The sequence below is a fragment of the Pezoporus wallicus genome, unplaced genomic scaffold (genome assembly GCF_028554395.1).
Source record: "Pezoporus wallicus isolate ANWC-B61680 ecotype Strahan unplaced genomic scaffold, APGP_CSIRO_Pwel_v1 contig_8108, whole genome shotgun sequence".
NCBI lineage: Eukaryota > Metazoa > Chordata > Aves > Psittaciformes > Psittacidae > Pezoporus > Pezoporus wallicus.
Genome location: NW_026638088.1, coordinates 2,526,239 through 2,543,255, shown reverse-complemented (window position 1 = coordinate 2,543,255; position 17,017 = coordinate 2,526,239). Strand labels below are relative to the sequence as shown.

Below are 17,017 nucleotides of genomic sequence, written 5' to 3'. Positions count from 1 at the left end.
GTATTTTGCTGTGGCTGGATGTCACCTCTAGTACTGAGCTCAAGGTGAAAGAAACTGCTGCATTATGCAGTAAAAGGAGAAATAAGAGATATTATATGTTCAACCATACCCCCGAGTCAGCAGCAGTTGCTAGATCAATATTAGCTACTACTACTCTACCAGGGAAGCAAATTTTAGTAGTATGATTAAACCACTATAGTGAATGTTCCCATGACAACAAGGAAGAGGGGAAAGAGCTGGGGAAGGTGAGAAGGAATCCACTAAAAGTGAACAAAAACTGCTGAGAAGACAGATGATAAAGTGTTCCTTCCACAGCCCCTGTGCAGGCTGCCAGGGTGATTTAGCCAAACTTGGGTCCACCCTGCTAGTTCTCTTCTCTCAGGGTCCTTCCTAAGCAATTCTTCCAGCTGCAGCATCCCCTCATGCCTCAGCAGAGACCACTGGGACAAGGCAAACAGTCTTCTATCTCTAATCCCAAAAGCATTACTTATGCTCAGAGCAACAGAGAGAAGAACCAGCTTTCCCATCACTATATTTATAGGCTGTCATTTTCCTGCTGTGCTCAAAATCCCCAGAGGCCTCAAGCTTGAGCCTAAACGCCTGGGGGCCTGTAGTAAGGGTGAGGTATTATCCCTGTATTATCCCTGGAAAGCTGTAAAGCCCTACAGAGGTCTGCACAAAATCAGAGTATCATAAAAAATTAGATAACTCATTTGTTACTATCAATTATATGCCCGAAAGAGTCATATAAGTGCATTACATAGTGATCCATGTAGCTGCATAGTTCTTTGATATATTTCTTAACTCACAGGGTCAAAATGTACCTAGAGGTGTGATCTGCTATTTGAATTTGGAAAGTGTATGCAGTATGCAGGATACCTCCTGCCAAAAATCAGCAAGTGAAGAAAGGCTTCTGAAAGTACAGCAGATACAAGCACATACACAGGTTGCTCCAAGCCCCTGTGTTCAACCTGGCCTTGAACACTGCCAGGGATGGGGCAGCCACAGCTTCTCTGGGCACCCTGTGCCAACGCCTCAGCACCCTCACAGGGAAGATCTTCCTTATATCTAATCTAAATCTCCCCTTTCAGTTCAAACTCATTCCTCCTTGTCCTATCATAAACATGCCCTTGTAAAAAGTCCCTCTCCATATTTCTTTCTTACTTACAACAGAAGGAAACCTCTGCATGGACTAAGCCTTCTTTATATTATCACATTCATTTATAAAGCAACTACTGAAATGGCTGAGGTAACTGGAGTGGTAAAATAGTGGGAGACCACAGAGGAAACAACGAAGATGCTATGTGCCAAGCCAGCCTGGCAGGAGGGTACTATTACCCAGTGCTTCCAGTGAAAATACAAACATGTGCGTGCATGTTCATGTATGTAAGGACAAGAAGAGATATCCCTGCTTTTAAAACCAAGCCTCCCCTAGCAGGGCATGCTGCCTCCTCCCTGAACAACAGAAGGTTCTGGCGCTCAGAAGCCCCACCTCCTGCAATTAAACACTTCCAAGGGCTGTCCTCACCAGCCAGCCTTGCAGTGTAAATGATAAGGCGCTATTCCCGGTGGTGTCATTGCTTTACTCATCCAATCTGCATACAAATATCCTTTGGGCATCCAGCTGACTTCCTATAACATTGTAATCGTATTCTCAGTTTGCCTCTTAATAAGAATCTCATAAGATTATTTAAACAAGTATTTACTGCTTAAACAAATGTGCATCTAAGGCATCTTATTTTTAATGCCTTTTTCAGCTGTTTTTTTTTCTCCCCTCCAGCTGGTATCACTTTTCAGTTCTCTGCTTAGCATTGGGGAGCCAGTTAGCATCTGCTTTTGCAAAGAATTCCATTATCTGCCTTCATTACCAGATACTTTACACAAGGCAATTGTAATTCTGTTGTTGCTGCATTACACATGGGACACGGCGTTTCTTGTTTTGGCACTACATGGAGTTGTTTCCACATTCGGTGACAATATGCCTATCACAACTTCTGCAAACATATCTCACCATCCATATTTAACCAGCTAAGGTTGCTCCAGTTTCTTTTCGGAATCAAATATGGATGTAATATGAAGTAAAAGCGCAAGTATGCACTTTAGTGATCATTCCTGCAATAATATTTCCCAGTTATATTAGCAGACAATTACATTTCAAAGAGAAACCCTGGCAATGGAAGGAAACTGCTTTCAAACAATATACTATTATGCTGCTGCATATGTTTCTCTGCTTCAGCCACTATCCCTATTATATTAAACAGGGAGATAAAAGAAATAAATGGGGACAATATGGTCAGGATATTGGAGTTCGAATGATCTACTGTTGCAACAAATACACAATTTATCTGCATGGAAAAAACACACACCACTCCTCAGGAAGGCAAAAAGCTCTTTAAATTACAAAGGTATAAAAAGCACTTGCAAAGGGCTGAGGAGCCTGTTCCCCAAACCTGATGAAATCTGCCATTAAATGAGCTGAAAGAGAAAAGGTGTTTCTTTTGAAAGCAATGTCTCTGTGTGATGCAAATTACAGTCCATCTAGAAAGGTAAAAAGAGGAAAGAAAAAGCTCTGGATGACTCAGCGAGGCGATTGGTTTTAGTACCAAACGCTCAACATTAAAACTGTCAAGGCAAAATACAGAGCAAAACCAGAGGAGAAACACCACAAAAAGAGATGCCCGGTGATATTTGTATATAGAAGGTGATTTTACATCCCTCTTGTGTTACCTCAGATAACTATTAGCAACATATGCTGGCTCTGGGGGACCTTACAATGGTCTCATTTATCAGCCCATGTTCATTTCAGTGGGTTTAGTTACCATTTTTATCACATAGCACATAACATGGTCACAGTTTTAGCCTTTTCTGAGATTACTCTGCTCAGACAGCAGTGCTGCAGCACCACAACCACTGTTTTTCATCTAGGAACGATAGATATCAGAATGCAGCCAGCATCCACTAATGCACAGCCAACCTTGCATATCAAACAACTAATTCCCTTCTTGATTTCACTATAAGCATTAAAAAAAACTGATGTAGGAAGTCCCTTGAAAGCTCACCCTAGAGCTGTGAGGGCAGCACGTCTAATTTCCTGATTACAATTTACAAGAACCTAAATCACCAGATTGGAGGGACCATAATTGAACAAATGGGGTTTAGAATTCTCACACTACTAATAATATAATAAGCTTATTGTTTTAATCTTCCCACCAGTCCTCTATTCAGCTCCAAGGAGGCAGACATTTCTTCAAAGCTGATCTCAAAAGCGATGCACTTGTCTGTTTTCATAAGCTTTAAACTGGAAAACAGAGAATTTCTATAATGCTTTCTTAAATTCCATAAAGTCATTCCCATTCTTCTCTCAGTGACGAGCATGCATGAGAAAAATAGGGAAGTTGCATTCAAAGCTGGCAAATATAAATGGCAGAGCCAGAGATCGTGTTATGACCAGTCCACCTCGCTCAGGTGGTGGTGAGAGGACAGAATCTGCTGAGGATCACATCTTCATCAATGCTGTTATCCTCAAACATCCCTGCCGTGGATGGGGCTGCTATGGAGTCCCCATCTGATCCAGAAACTCAGCATCCCTGGAATCTCCCTTTGGCAGCACTTTCCTTCATGTATGCCATTTGGAAGTCATTTCAAAACCGAAGCAATGGTTTTCTGAGGAAAATAAACCTCAGCATTTCTATTATTCTTTGGCATACTTCAGTTCATGCTCCTGCTCCCTAGCCCAAGTCTGCCATATACAAGGAAGAAAAAAGCTCCATGGCTGTCACTCTCCCCTTCCTCCCCAAGATACTGTGAGCCAAATATTGTAACATTACTTTTAAGTACTTGAGGGAGAGAGCATGCACAAGGTGCCACACAGACAAAGCCTTCTCTAGATGAACAGCTAAATTGGAGGCTTTCACACTCTCACAAATACAACTCTCCCGAGCTCAAGTGAAAAAGAAGCATGCATTAAACTCTCCTGAGTCAATATTCTTACCCTAACCTGAAGACTGTCTCTTTTCTTCTGTGTGCGAAGGATTCAGGCTATTTTTTGGGATCTCTGAGATTCTTCTCTTCTAACTGGCCCCCCTTCAGCTCAGGCTCCCATTCTGCTTCTCTCATACCATGCAACAACTGCAGCAGCTTCTCAGCTCGCACAAGAAAACTTTCCTTCTCCTCCAGTGCTCTCCTTAAATCCCACTTGTCCCTCACATCACTCCTTCTACAGCGGAAGGTGAACATTTCTGCTAGTGATTTTTAACGAATCCAGGATGAAGGGTATAATGAGAGTCTCCACAATCCACTTCAAGTACCATTTCATTTTGTGCCTGTGAGTAGGTGACATTTAGAAACAGTTATCATTAGGTTTTTTCTTCCTATAATCAAGGAATTGTCACACCTGAAGACAACAGCAGACAGAAAAGCGACTTTTAGCCCTGGCTGAAAAGCAGGGTAACTGCAGATCGTAACATCAAGGAGCATCTCCAATGCTTGCACCATCTCCCGTCAACATTTTGAAGAAATGGACTTCTTGCCACCCATTTTTTCCTTATTTCAGGCCCAAAGGCTCATTCTAAAGCTGCAGTTCTGTTATACAACGCTTATGTTCTTGGAGGAAGAGCTATTGTATTTTTTTCTGTTTTAATTAAACAACAAGGTCATGATGAGTCCATTCATACTGATGTTTATCTGAGATCTTTAACACTTCTAAAAGGAGATTTAGTGAGAATGTGGTAAGCAGAGCATCCTGATGCTCACAGTTGCTGATTATACGGGAACCTGCCCTCCCCTGAACACAAGACTTCCACTCATTTGCCTTTCAAATGATGCATTAGCCCTCATCAAAGCACTTGGTTTTCCTCAGAAGTGACCTCCTCTAGGTGCTATGATCTCGCAATCAGTCGCTCCAGTGAAGCACTGATGCTGAGCTCAGAGTGCCTCTGTGCTGTGATCCCACAGTCTTACAGGCTTTGGAGGAAAGGACTGGCAAAAGCTGCCCATGTGCTTCTTCCCTGCTGCCCCAAGACTGATAAACCAGTTGGTTCCTCTGGATTGGAGACACACCAAATGGACTAGCTGTTGGAGCATCATACTGCCACTAGTTGATTAAATATAGTCAAAGAGGAACAAAGACATTTTTGTTTTGATAAAATCCTCTGTGAGGATACAAAGAATTATGTGCAAACATATATCACATCATCGTTGATGTTTGAGCCCCAAAAAGGCCCATCTGAACTAGTTAGACCCTTAAAATGTGGGGTTGCTTCAAAATACAGCTGCCATAGACCTCATTTTTAAGCTGTTGAAAAGATAACTGAGAAAAAGCCCAAATAAAATACTCTACTGTATAATGTTGCAGTATATTACATGTATTATACAGTATATAGTATATACTCAAGGCCAGGCCAGGTTGGACAGAGCTTGGAGCAAGCTGCTCTAGTGGAAGGTGTCCCTGCCCATGGCAGGGGGTTGGAACTGGATGAGCTTTAAGGTCCCTTCCAACCCAAATCATTCTAGGATTCTAGGATATTACATTGTACAGTGCAGTTTAAGTCATCTAAGGCCAAAACACTGCAGTCTTCAGAGCTTCCCATCCCACTTGGTAGGGATGGCATGGAGCAGCACACAGATAAGGCTCAGTTACCACAGCTGCCAGGCTCACGCATGCTACACCTCCCAAAAGGAGAGCAGTCTTGCTCCTGCTCTGCTGAGGCTTGCTAACGTGGTTCTCTGGGAAGCTAGGATACATTAAGAGGATAAGAACATTAGAAAACACTGATTTCCATCTGCAAAGTCAAAAGGAAATTTGAAATGGCTCAACACACAATGGCTGCAATTCTGTCCTGCTGCACAGTGGCTGTGACCCAGCATCAACGTGTCCATCACATGTCAGGGATCTGTAAGGATACCCGATGTGCACACACAAAAAGAGATTCCCAGATGCTGTGACAGACAATGTTTTAATGACCCGTTTTACATGTAGTTTCACAAATGAGAAGCTATTCTTCCTGGTGGGAGCAGGTTTTCTGCTTTGGTCCTGATGATACTATGCTGCCATGATCTATAATCCATTCCCTACATTTGTATTTGAAAGCTGCTCATTCATTTGATGGAAGACCAAGAGTGTCTGAAACCAAACAAAGAATACTGGGGAACTCTAATCCATTGCTTTTCTGCTTGGTCTCAACACGAACAAGGGAATATTGGGAACATTTAAATTCTTCCTCCCTCGACAGGAATACAATGTAATGTGATCCAACAGTGTTTCATCTTTAAATAATGATATTCCCACAAAATGACTGGCGCAGTCATTATCTTGGAATCTTACTGCACTGAGTCTAATTAAAGAGAATGGCATCAGACCACTGTCAGAAACTGAAAGTTTATTACATAAGGAAGGCTTTTAGGGGCCCAAGCAACACCTTCCCACTGATATAAGGAAAAAACTCTTCCCTGTGAGGGTGCTGAGGCGCTGGCACAGGGTGCCCAGAGAAGCTGTGGCTGCGCCATCCCTGGCAGTGTTCAAGGCCAGGTTGGACACAGGGGCTTGGAGCAAGCTGCTCTAGTGGAAGGTGCCCCTGCCCGTGGCAGGGGCTTGGAAATGGATGAACTTTACATCCCTTGCAATCCAAACCAGCCTGGGATTCTATAATAAGTAACTGTAAGAGGCAGCACAGAAGATGCCTCTCAGAAGCCAAAATGATGAGAGATTTCTCACACAGTGATTTGCTCTTAATTAAGAGCTGCAATGAGAGCCTGAACCTCCTCCATCTAGGGGGAAATGGGATGAGAGAATGGAGAGACTTCTTGACATAGGAACTAAATGATCTTTAAGGTCCCTTCCAACCCAAACCATCCTATGATTCTATGATTAATAAAGACTTTTTGATCAGCAAACATAACCTTCACTGATGAGCCCAAAGATGCAACAGATGATTCTGAAACAAAGCTCTCCAGGGGAATTGTCACTATTTGTGAAATGTAGAAAAAAAAAACCAAACCAACTTTAAAGTTTCAAATAAAATCAAACCAGTTGCACTAAGAAGCCTAAAAAGAATAAGGACCCGATTGTGGAAGAGCAGGTGAAGAGGAGAAAATGATACTGTGCAGCTGGGATAGGAGGTGGTGGAGAGGAGATAGCATTAAGAGTGTCACCTAACATGATCCCTTGCTTTTTGCCATGGCAGCACAGCCTTGCAATGCAACAAAGCTACATAACATTAGTTTGACTTGACAATGACTAAATTGAAGTTTTAGATTAAACCCCCTGCTGCAGAAGTTTGCTTGTACAGCAAGTTTTAAATAAGCTGTGACAGTGATTAAAAAGATTAAAGTTGGATGAGTCACCTGAGACTGTGAAGCCCAGGAAAATGTCCACAGAGCTGGAAAAGACTGTGCAAGCCTTAACAGCCAGAAGACCCGAGGAAGGTGGATCATGATCTCCATTAAATCACTCCAGTTGTGATTTAATTCAGTGGTGGTCTTAATGATAAATTTTAATCATCTTTAGTGTTTTTAGGTTTTCATTATTTGACTCAAGATTGATACTACAAAAATACATTTATCTACGACAAGATTGTATTTACATTGAATGCTCCTTCTTTAGGCCAACTGTGGTGATAAAATGCTCAAAAAGTATTGAAGGAAATATAAAATTTTATTATACATCTGTTGAAATGCTCAAGATTTATCACGTGTCAGATACAGTGAACAACATTTCTTTCCTACTATATATTTTGCCTGACAATATATCCTGTTTGTATTTGGGCAGAAATTAGAATGCAATTAAAATATAAGCAACAGCTTTGTAATAAAAATATTGCATATAAATATGCCAATTATGATTAATGTCAGAGAAATGTTTTACATTGAAATGTTCTCATTTAAACCTGGGATGTTAAACAAGAGCTTTGTTATTCTCACAGTAGATAATGGAGGCTCTATGGTGATCAAAAACATTTTTAAATGGCCTAATTTCCACTTTGTCAAAGATTTCCTTTTGTCTGTCTTTGGGCCTTCACCAACACCTAGTTAACGATAAACACCGTGCAGTGACCTCGGAGGAGGCTCTGCCATCACACCATGCCCACAAACACTTCCCTAATTTTCCAACTGACAACTCTCGACTTCACACTCCTGCCTTTTATTCATGGAGCAGAAAAGAAAAATATCCTTTTTCAGCTCCTAACAAGTTGTTCAAGTTTGATAAGCTATTTTCATTCCCCCTGAATTAAGTTAAATAAGCTGTAGAGAGAATAGGTCTTTGTTTCAGGCTGCCGAAGAAAAAGTCAAAAGCTGGATTTTTACCACAGTCACTTCTGGGTCCAGGTTTCTCCCAATTCCCTGGGTGCACACATACTTTTCCTCAATAGATTTTTCATTTAAATTATGCTAATAGGTTAGAGTGTGCTCAGATCTTTAGATTGCCATTTAAAACATAGAGCACATGTTACGAGTCAAAAATGTTTGATTTAAAAGAAGAGAAAATCCAATTTAAATTAAAAAAAGCAGGTTAAATTAAAAATTTAAATTAAAAAAAGCAGCTTAATATTAAAAGATGCATATCCAGCTTTTAGAGGACGTAAGGTGATAGTGTCTACTCCACTTAGAGAACAGACCTGATAAGAACAACAGGGCCAGCCCACCTCCTACTTCCCCACATCACGCAATGCTCCTACAAAGCCAAGACACTTCAAAAGCGTAAGTCTGGGTTGGTTCTAGGTCCTGGGTTGCTTTGAGCTATCAGATCGCACTCGAGTCGTGTTCAAGCTTTTTACAAGATCAAGCAATGCTTAGAGGCTTTGTTTGTTTCAGTAGAAACCCGAGCTTCCCAATGCCATGGCTCGCCTTTGATTGCTGAGGTAAAATGAAAAACGACTGCAACACCCAGCAACGCTGCAGTCTACCTATTCCTGTGCCTTACAACAAAACAAATATGGACCCAAACCTTCACTTCAAAGCCTCTTCTATTAATAAAAGTCAATAATAATTATTCTACTATATCTGTATCTTCGTCTCTGATGTATATATCCTGTTTATGATGTCTAATGTATTAATCATAGCTCTACATGTAAAACAGGTACACAAGCTAATTGTGTACCAGTGGGTAACTGTAGGCTTCAAGTCCAAAAGAGACCTGCAACTCAGAATGCAAAAGCCTACTCCCACATCTCTGAAGGAGGTTTCTGATACGCAGCTTGGCTCTCTCATGATTAAAAGAGTACCACTGGCAACCTCTGGGAACATTAATCCACAGGAACCCTTTCCCAAGCCAGCCACTGAGCTGCAAGTCTCAGCCAAGAGCCAATGCATTGCTGCACTCCCGTCTTTAGCACAGCCACACTTTCTCTCCCATTTCAGGAGAAGCAGATTGCAGCTTCCCTTTATGTGCTTTGGCTTCTCTTCAGCCTGGTCCAGCTGGCAGTGTTGTGCAGAGCAGTATGTGCACCGCCCATGCCTTCATCGCTTGCTTCACACTCAGCCTGCACATTTCATTGCTGAGGTGGAACCTTAGCTCAAGCTGTATCCCAAAGTGAAGACCTTTTCCAGCCTTATGGAACAGAAAATGAAAGAAAGGAACCCACAGCACAGCACTCTAATTTTAGATCATGGGTTCAGCCCATGAGAAGTCCCTTCAGTGAAGTGGAACAGAAGGACAATCCTCCCTCTCTCCTATGCAGGTCACCAACCCACCAGAAAACCATCCCTCTTTAATGGTGGAGCAGTTTTCTGCTGAGTGAGTTGAACAGGCTAAGGAAGGGAAGAGCAACAAGCACCCAAGCACCACAAACAACTGAGTAAATGGGAGCAGAGCCAGGCAAATGGTGCTCCCTCTTTTGGCTCACAGTTAGATCATCTCATACTATGGAGGAGCATCAGCCTGAGAGATAGAGTACTAGAGGATGACAAAATAAGCACTTCTCATGTAGATAAACAACTAAAAAGCAAATTTCCAGGCTGAAAGCATACCCTCAATGCTATTATTCCAAGAGAGAAAGGCACAAAACAAAGGATTAACTCTAATGCCTCTTCTTAAAATGAAAAACCAAGGGTTTATTACACAGAATAGTTTTAAGTTGTCCTATGTGATAGAAACTGAAAATAAGCCTGTGCACTGTGATGATAACACCTCCGATTTTCTGCCTCTGAAGGTATCAGTCAGACAGCAACTCTTGCATTTGCAGAGCCAACTGCCATCTTCCTTTCCCACCAGGTGAGATGGGGTGATCTGGGCAGATGAAGGGATAACAATTCCTCCCCACACAAAAGCCCTCACTTAATACCACTGTGAGATCATAAAGCAGTTGTAAACTCTCCCTAAATAAGCCGTGCATCTTATTTAATCAGCTGCCTTGAGAGTCTATTCAAGAAGTTAATCGGGTTTATGCTGCACTTATGACATCAAAACTGAGTAAGTCAGACTACATTTTGTGTCAGAAATTCTATTCGGATTGTTTTCAATCTCTCCAAAGGACAGAATGTGGCAGACCTGTTTTCCATAAAGAGTAAAATGAAAGGATTCAGGTCAGACACCTTTGCTTATTCCACATTTCAACTAAGGGGGATAGGGAAGGCAGAAGGAAAATAAAAGCACAAACAAGTGATCAGAGTATTTCAATAGGTTTTTTTAGTACTAAAATAAGTTATTAGGTAACAAATAGCTTCTTTTTAATGTATTTAATGAAATAAAGATATTAATGCATTCAGCTTTGGGCTTTTTTTTAAATCAATAAAATCATAATCAGGAAATTGATGATGTATGTGAACAGAGACTTGTAATATGTCAAGCGCTCTACATTTTCCTTGTGGCAACAGAAATCCATCTCCAAGGATTTATCCAGGATGAACAGCTAAACGGATAAACTTCACTCTATTAAACAGACTTACTTTTTCCACTCCAACTGGAGGAAGAAGTCAGCTAAGAGAGTTAAAAACAAATGCTTGAGGGAAAAATAGGGGTGGGGTATGGTAGTTTTTACTGTAATTCTTTTGGGTTGATATTAAACTGATTTTTCTTTCTCGTGTGGAATTTAGCCTGCAAAAGGGATGATTCAGATGCATCCTTGACTTGCTGCTGGGGAATAAACATCATCTTTTGGGTAAGGTGGGAATCCTTGGATCTTCCTTTTTATTTTTAAATGTAAATAGCCACCTAACCCCTGGAAACCATGGCACGGTGCTCCAGAAGGCTCAAGATGCCCTGTGTATCATATGACAGATGGCTAACCAAGACATCCAACAGATGGTAACCAACCCAGAAAGGATGCCAGGTCTTCTGAACTGCAGTCCGGGAGGTTATGCTCCAGTGTTTATTAATTATATTTAAATATCTTAATATAAATTACATTTCATTCTAACATGGTAAACCACTTTATTTTGTTTTCTTACAGGAACAAAGCTCACACAATCATACCCTGTGCAATCCAGGTTCCTGCCCCAAACCTTTTGAACATGCTGGCCAATCTGAAGCAAATCTGACAGAGGACTGAGGGTCTCAACGGTACTATAAAAGGTTCATAAAAACAGGCAGCCATGCAGAGAGAAACCCGATAAATACCTGATGGGGGGAAGGGTTTTGGTGCGAGATCACACTTAATTAAAGCGTCAAAGAATTCACATGAGGGAAAGCCCTAAGAAATGCTCCAGCCACAGGAAAAGCTTAAATCAGAGCTCACACCTTCCTTGACACCCAAGTCAGTTGAATGGGAGGCACAAACCTGTAGGAATCCAGCCCCATTACCTGCAGCACACACAGAAGAACTCATTAAAATCCTCACAACTCTACACTCAAGTCCTGACTGGAGGCAGCACCCAACCGACACCTCCGTCCTCCCCTAAAGCATCTCTTCCGCATCACTATGAGCAACGTACAGAAATCAGTGCAAGAGGGAAAGGGGAATGTCTGCCAACACATGGCTATCGAGGGACAGGGAGGAGGGCTGGAGCAGATGTACCAACTGGCTTGCTGCACAGACCCATCTGGGGGCTCCGGCAGGGTTATCCCGTTGCTTTGCTCCAATGCCAAGAGTCACCCGCTCGCCTGCCAGCAGCTGCTGCGGGTGCTATTGCCCTGGCCTCTCCCCGACACGTGTCACCGTGCAGGTCCTGCCCATTTACAACACCACAATATGCTTCCTGCACACTCCAAAGGATGACCATATCCTTCTGTCCCCGAAAGGCTTCGCAGAACTCCCCATTCCTTACAAAATCCCTTTCAACCTCTTTCTTGGCTGTCGCTCATAAGCTGCTCGTGCTCATCCTTGCATGCAGCTCTACTTACTCCCTCATCCATCACATCCCAGTCTCATTTCATTTTCTCCCTTTCCACTCTTCTCCCAGCCCTTCAAGTGATACCTCACTACATACCATGCTGTCAGGCTGCTTGCTTAATGGCTTTCTTCCCTTGAAAAACAGTATTAAACCCCCCATATATACTCTATAGTTTAAACCGCGACACAACTCAATCCTGAAATGAATTCTTGCAGTAAAATTACTGCATTGTCTATTTAAATACATAAATAATACACATAAATGATACTGTATTAATCCCCAAATAACCTGTCACATCCCTAAGAGAATAACAGGTTACAAAATGGAGGAAAGTACAGCCAAACCTTATGGGGTTTAAAACTAGGTGGGACTTTGCCAACACTTGAAAACAGTACAGTTTCTGGTTCAGAACACAGTTTGCATTGCAGAAAAAAGCCCAGGTTTGAAAGTCCAAGTCACAGGTGAGACTGGTACAGGGAGCAGCTTGGTCCAGCACCAAGAGAATCCTGTCCCTTCTCCTTCCCTGGGCATCCATCCCACCTGCTGTGGCCCCAATGGCTGCATTACAGAGCAACCACAGCTTTACCAGACCAGACAATTTCAGGACCATTACACACTACAGTAGAACAGGATACACTTTGTTTTAAGGTACAGCAAATGCTGCTGCTTGCTCTTATTTCTCAGAGCACCTGAGGGAACGGAGACTTAGCATAATATCTTTAACAACCACTGATGGTGTAATCCCTTTCTGCTCTCACAAGCACAGTGTAAAGAACTACAGCTCAGCTCCACATGCATGTGAACATACGAATGTGTTGTGCCTTCGTACTTACGGGCATTTCCATCCAGTTTCCTTCCAATTTAGTTCTGTGGTTCAACTCTAAGTAACAGCACATTACAAGTATGGGAACTTTTGTTCAGTATCTCATAATATTCCCAGGACTACCACACCATAGAAATGATGGTTTCCCACCTCACTTTACAGAGGACCTGGTTCAGTATACTACGTAAGTTTAACATCTATAGGGCAAAAAATGCTACTTAAGCTTACAGTTCTGAAATAGCAGCTAAAACACACAAGTATTTATAAAATGTGACAGCTAATGCATAGAAACCTAAAACGGTTTGGGTTAGGAGGGACCTTAAAGATCATCTAGTTCCAACCCCTTGTTGTAACTCAACCAACCCCTCGGTTCTCAGCTAAGGGATACAAAACTCCTCTGAAACTACCTAAAGCACTTAAAAAGAAAACAAAACAAAACTCTTCAAGACAACTGTTAAAAGCATTTGATATACACAGAACACTTACAAAATGGTCTAACAAAGTTCTACCACTCCTGGCTTTAGACAGCATACATAATTCACCTGTAGATCTGTGCCCTGGCAGTAGTACACTCCTCACATGAACAGGAATTTCCAAGTTTAGCTTGCCCAGCTACTGCTGTTGGGATGACAGCGGCTCCTGGCTCTGTGCTGGCCCATCTCCATGAAGACATGCAGAAGAATAGGGTCCTCCTCCACACTTAAGCCTTGACCTTCCCCCAGACCAAGACCCCAGACAGTCCCCTTACCTGTCCTATTTCCCCATTGCCTGTTGTAACTAATAAACCCCATTAATACAATATATAATAATGAATACTATGGCAAAATCAGCTCTGCTCCTGAATCCTGAATTGCATCTTTGGATCCTGACAGCAGCTGGTTCAAACCACAAGGGCAGTGAGCAGGGCAAGGACGGAGCTGGGACACACAGCACCAAGGTGCCACTGGTCAGTGGTACCTGATGTACATCTGCTTGTTGGAAACACCTTCCCATTCACCGGGGTAATCTGGATTAATGGTGTCTTGATGGAGATGCTCACCCCTCACCTCTGGGGAGCTCACGGAAGGCCCATGCAGAATGTGTGCAACGATATGTCAATGCACACAGAGCCCAGGTCCTCACCTTTGTGCTCCTCAGACCTCCGCTTCATCTATGCCCAGCACACATGTACTTTGTACATTCACAGCAGCAGCAATTTGCTGTTTCCTTGATGACCCCCATAAGGTCAATGCTTTAACATTTTCTCTAATAACCTTTTTGGGAAGCAGAGACAGAGAAACACAAGCCACGATGTTCAGGCACTGATGAAGCCAACAGACATGCCCACCATTACACTAATAACCAAAGGCTCATTATTACTTCTGGGGTGGCAGAAAGAACTACCTGCCCTTTAGCCAGTTGCCACAGCATCTCTTCTAATTTCAATAGGACAACATACGTTGAATTTGATGATAAGATAGAGGTGTTCAGCTGATGCAGAGAGCAGTCTTTTATGCACACAAACACACATACATATATAGATGTATGCACGTATGTGTATACAGATCTCATTCCTAACGTCATTAGCTTGCAAGTAGTTTTCAGTACGCATGTGGGCACTAGAAGGCACGAAGTAAATCTTTAATAGTCTGTCACAGTGTGCTATAGCTAGCACACCTACAGATAAATATTCTGGATTGCTCTTTAAATGCCAGCTCTCCTGATAAAGAGCAATTACCTCCCTGCCCGAAGCAGAAGGTAAATTGATGACTTGCCCCTGAGCTACCACACTGAATAAGGGAGAACCAAGTCTTAAGATGAAAAAGCAAAAGATAACTTGAACTTTCTCAAACAGTTAAAGAAGTTATTCTGGACAGCTGTCTCCATTACTGCAACACCGTGGAAAAACAAAGTAACATCTGTAAAGGATAAAATTATTGTCATTTAACATTTTTACTTCCCCTTCTGTTAGAGGCTTACTTCCACTATAGATCTGGAGCAGCTACCGTTTAAACCGAGCAGACCATTTTGGAACAGAGCTATTATGCAAATAATCTATTCTGCATTCTAACTAAAAGCAATGCTGTGCTAGTCTGGACAAGACATGATGCATAGGAGAGTTTAATTTTTTTTCCTCCTTTTTTCTGTGCACTGGAGCAACATCATGGTAATGACAAAAGATATCTTCCTATAAAGATCAGACATTCCGGAATATAAAGACATAAGCACCTTTTATGGGCTAGTGTTTGTCTTTCATTTAGTTATTTAAATACCCACATCCTTTTTACATATTTTTAGTTGCAAGTCATTACAGTAATATTAAGTGATCTCCAGTGAGAGCAATATAAGGATCTACTTGTATTATCCTCTCTTAGCAAGTTTGTACCTGTGTATGCAGATTTATACCACAGACATTATCTCCTATCTGTAAGTTATATGAAATTACTTATCTGTAACACCTGAGTAAGATCTAAGATCCCAAACAATGTAAGCCACCTGCACCATGCCTTAGACAATGTAATAACCTTAAACCATCAAATCAGTATATTTCATGCTTAGCATTTTAATGCTATTCTCTGGATACCTGGCTCGTGTTGGAGGAAAAGATCATACCTAAGAACAAATGCAATCTCAGGCAATATTTAAAGATTAGATTATCCTTCATTGCAAATAGCTCATTTGTTTACTATCACATTGCTTTATTCTTGCTTTGCCTCCTTATACCATGAAAATGCTGAATATTCAGTTTAGATTCCCCAGCAGCTTTTTATTTTAGTCTAAAAACATTTACCTAACACATTCTTAACAAGCAAAGTGAAGAAAATTCAGCCATCTGTCTCTACATTACAATAACGGTTATGGAAGAGTAGATTATTCTATACAGCAAGAAATTTAATGCTAGGGATTCTTATACTTTAAGCACTGCGTGCTCACATCAGTTTTGTACATGAGAATGTTGAACACCAGCGTACACAGAAACAATGATTTACAAAGCAAACACAAGACAAAATGTTTTAAAGATATTAAATGCATTCCATATTCTAATCATGCTGTATGCCCATGCTTCAAACTGAAACAAAAATGATCTGTGCTATTACATTCTTATCCCCAGCACTTCACTGGTTCCAAATTATCACTAAAAATACTTAAAATTACTTGCTGGAAACAAACACAATATAGAGATAGAGCTGAATCCTTACCTGGGAAACCCCCTTGTACCATTGCTGTACCAGCATGTACTTCAAGATATCTGCATTCCTGACAAACATTCAGTGCTGTAAGCAGCTCAAATCCTCATCAGACACAGACTCAGTGCTTGTCTTTCTTCTGACGACCTTGGGCCTATTTTCCTGAGATTTTTCTCTCCTTAAGGGCAAACCGTCTGTCTGTTTCTATTATGAGATGCCATCAATTATATTAATCTCAAGCTACCCACAAGCTAACAGTTACATCTGCCAGCAGATGAAAGCTGCCTATGAAAGTATGCAGGGAGAAGCAGATCTCTGGTTTCCCACATCTGACCCACTGATGCTCTACGGCTGCTGTTTGTGCACTGGCTGACTCTGCCAGCATTCCAATGACATCCCTATCCCCAAAATCGGTTGTTTAGATCGCTGGTAGCTGCAGGTACTATTGCGCTTAATGACCCACTGCATGGCAAAAGTAGCAGTTAATAGATGTTATTTATTAAAGCATCCTTTTCATGCAAGCTACAGGGCTTAAAAATTAATTTCTCTTAATCAAACGGTTTCACTAACTGTGCTGTTTTCCAGTGCTGCAAACCCTGCAGTTTCCCACCACTGATATGTGTTCATGGCGCAGGGTCTGGCTGTTGTTTTTCTCATGTCAGAAAACAAAACCAATCTGTCATTACAAGCACAAGAAAGGCTCAAACTTCATTGTAAGTTGTATTTTGCTGAAACCCTAAACAAGCACTGGTAGTTTTACTGC

General features: G+C 41.7%; 1 protein-coding gene across 2 annotated transcripts in view; it reads right to left on the bottom strand.

The window, feature by feature from the left end:
- Positions 1-17,017, bottom strand: part of PATJ (PATJ crumbs cell polarity complex component) — a 148,830-nt gene that overhangs the window by 62,602 nt on the left and 69,211 nt on the right. The gene's annotated exons all lie outside the window — the stretch shown is intronic.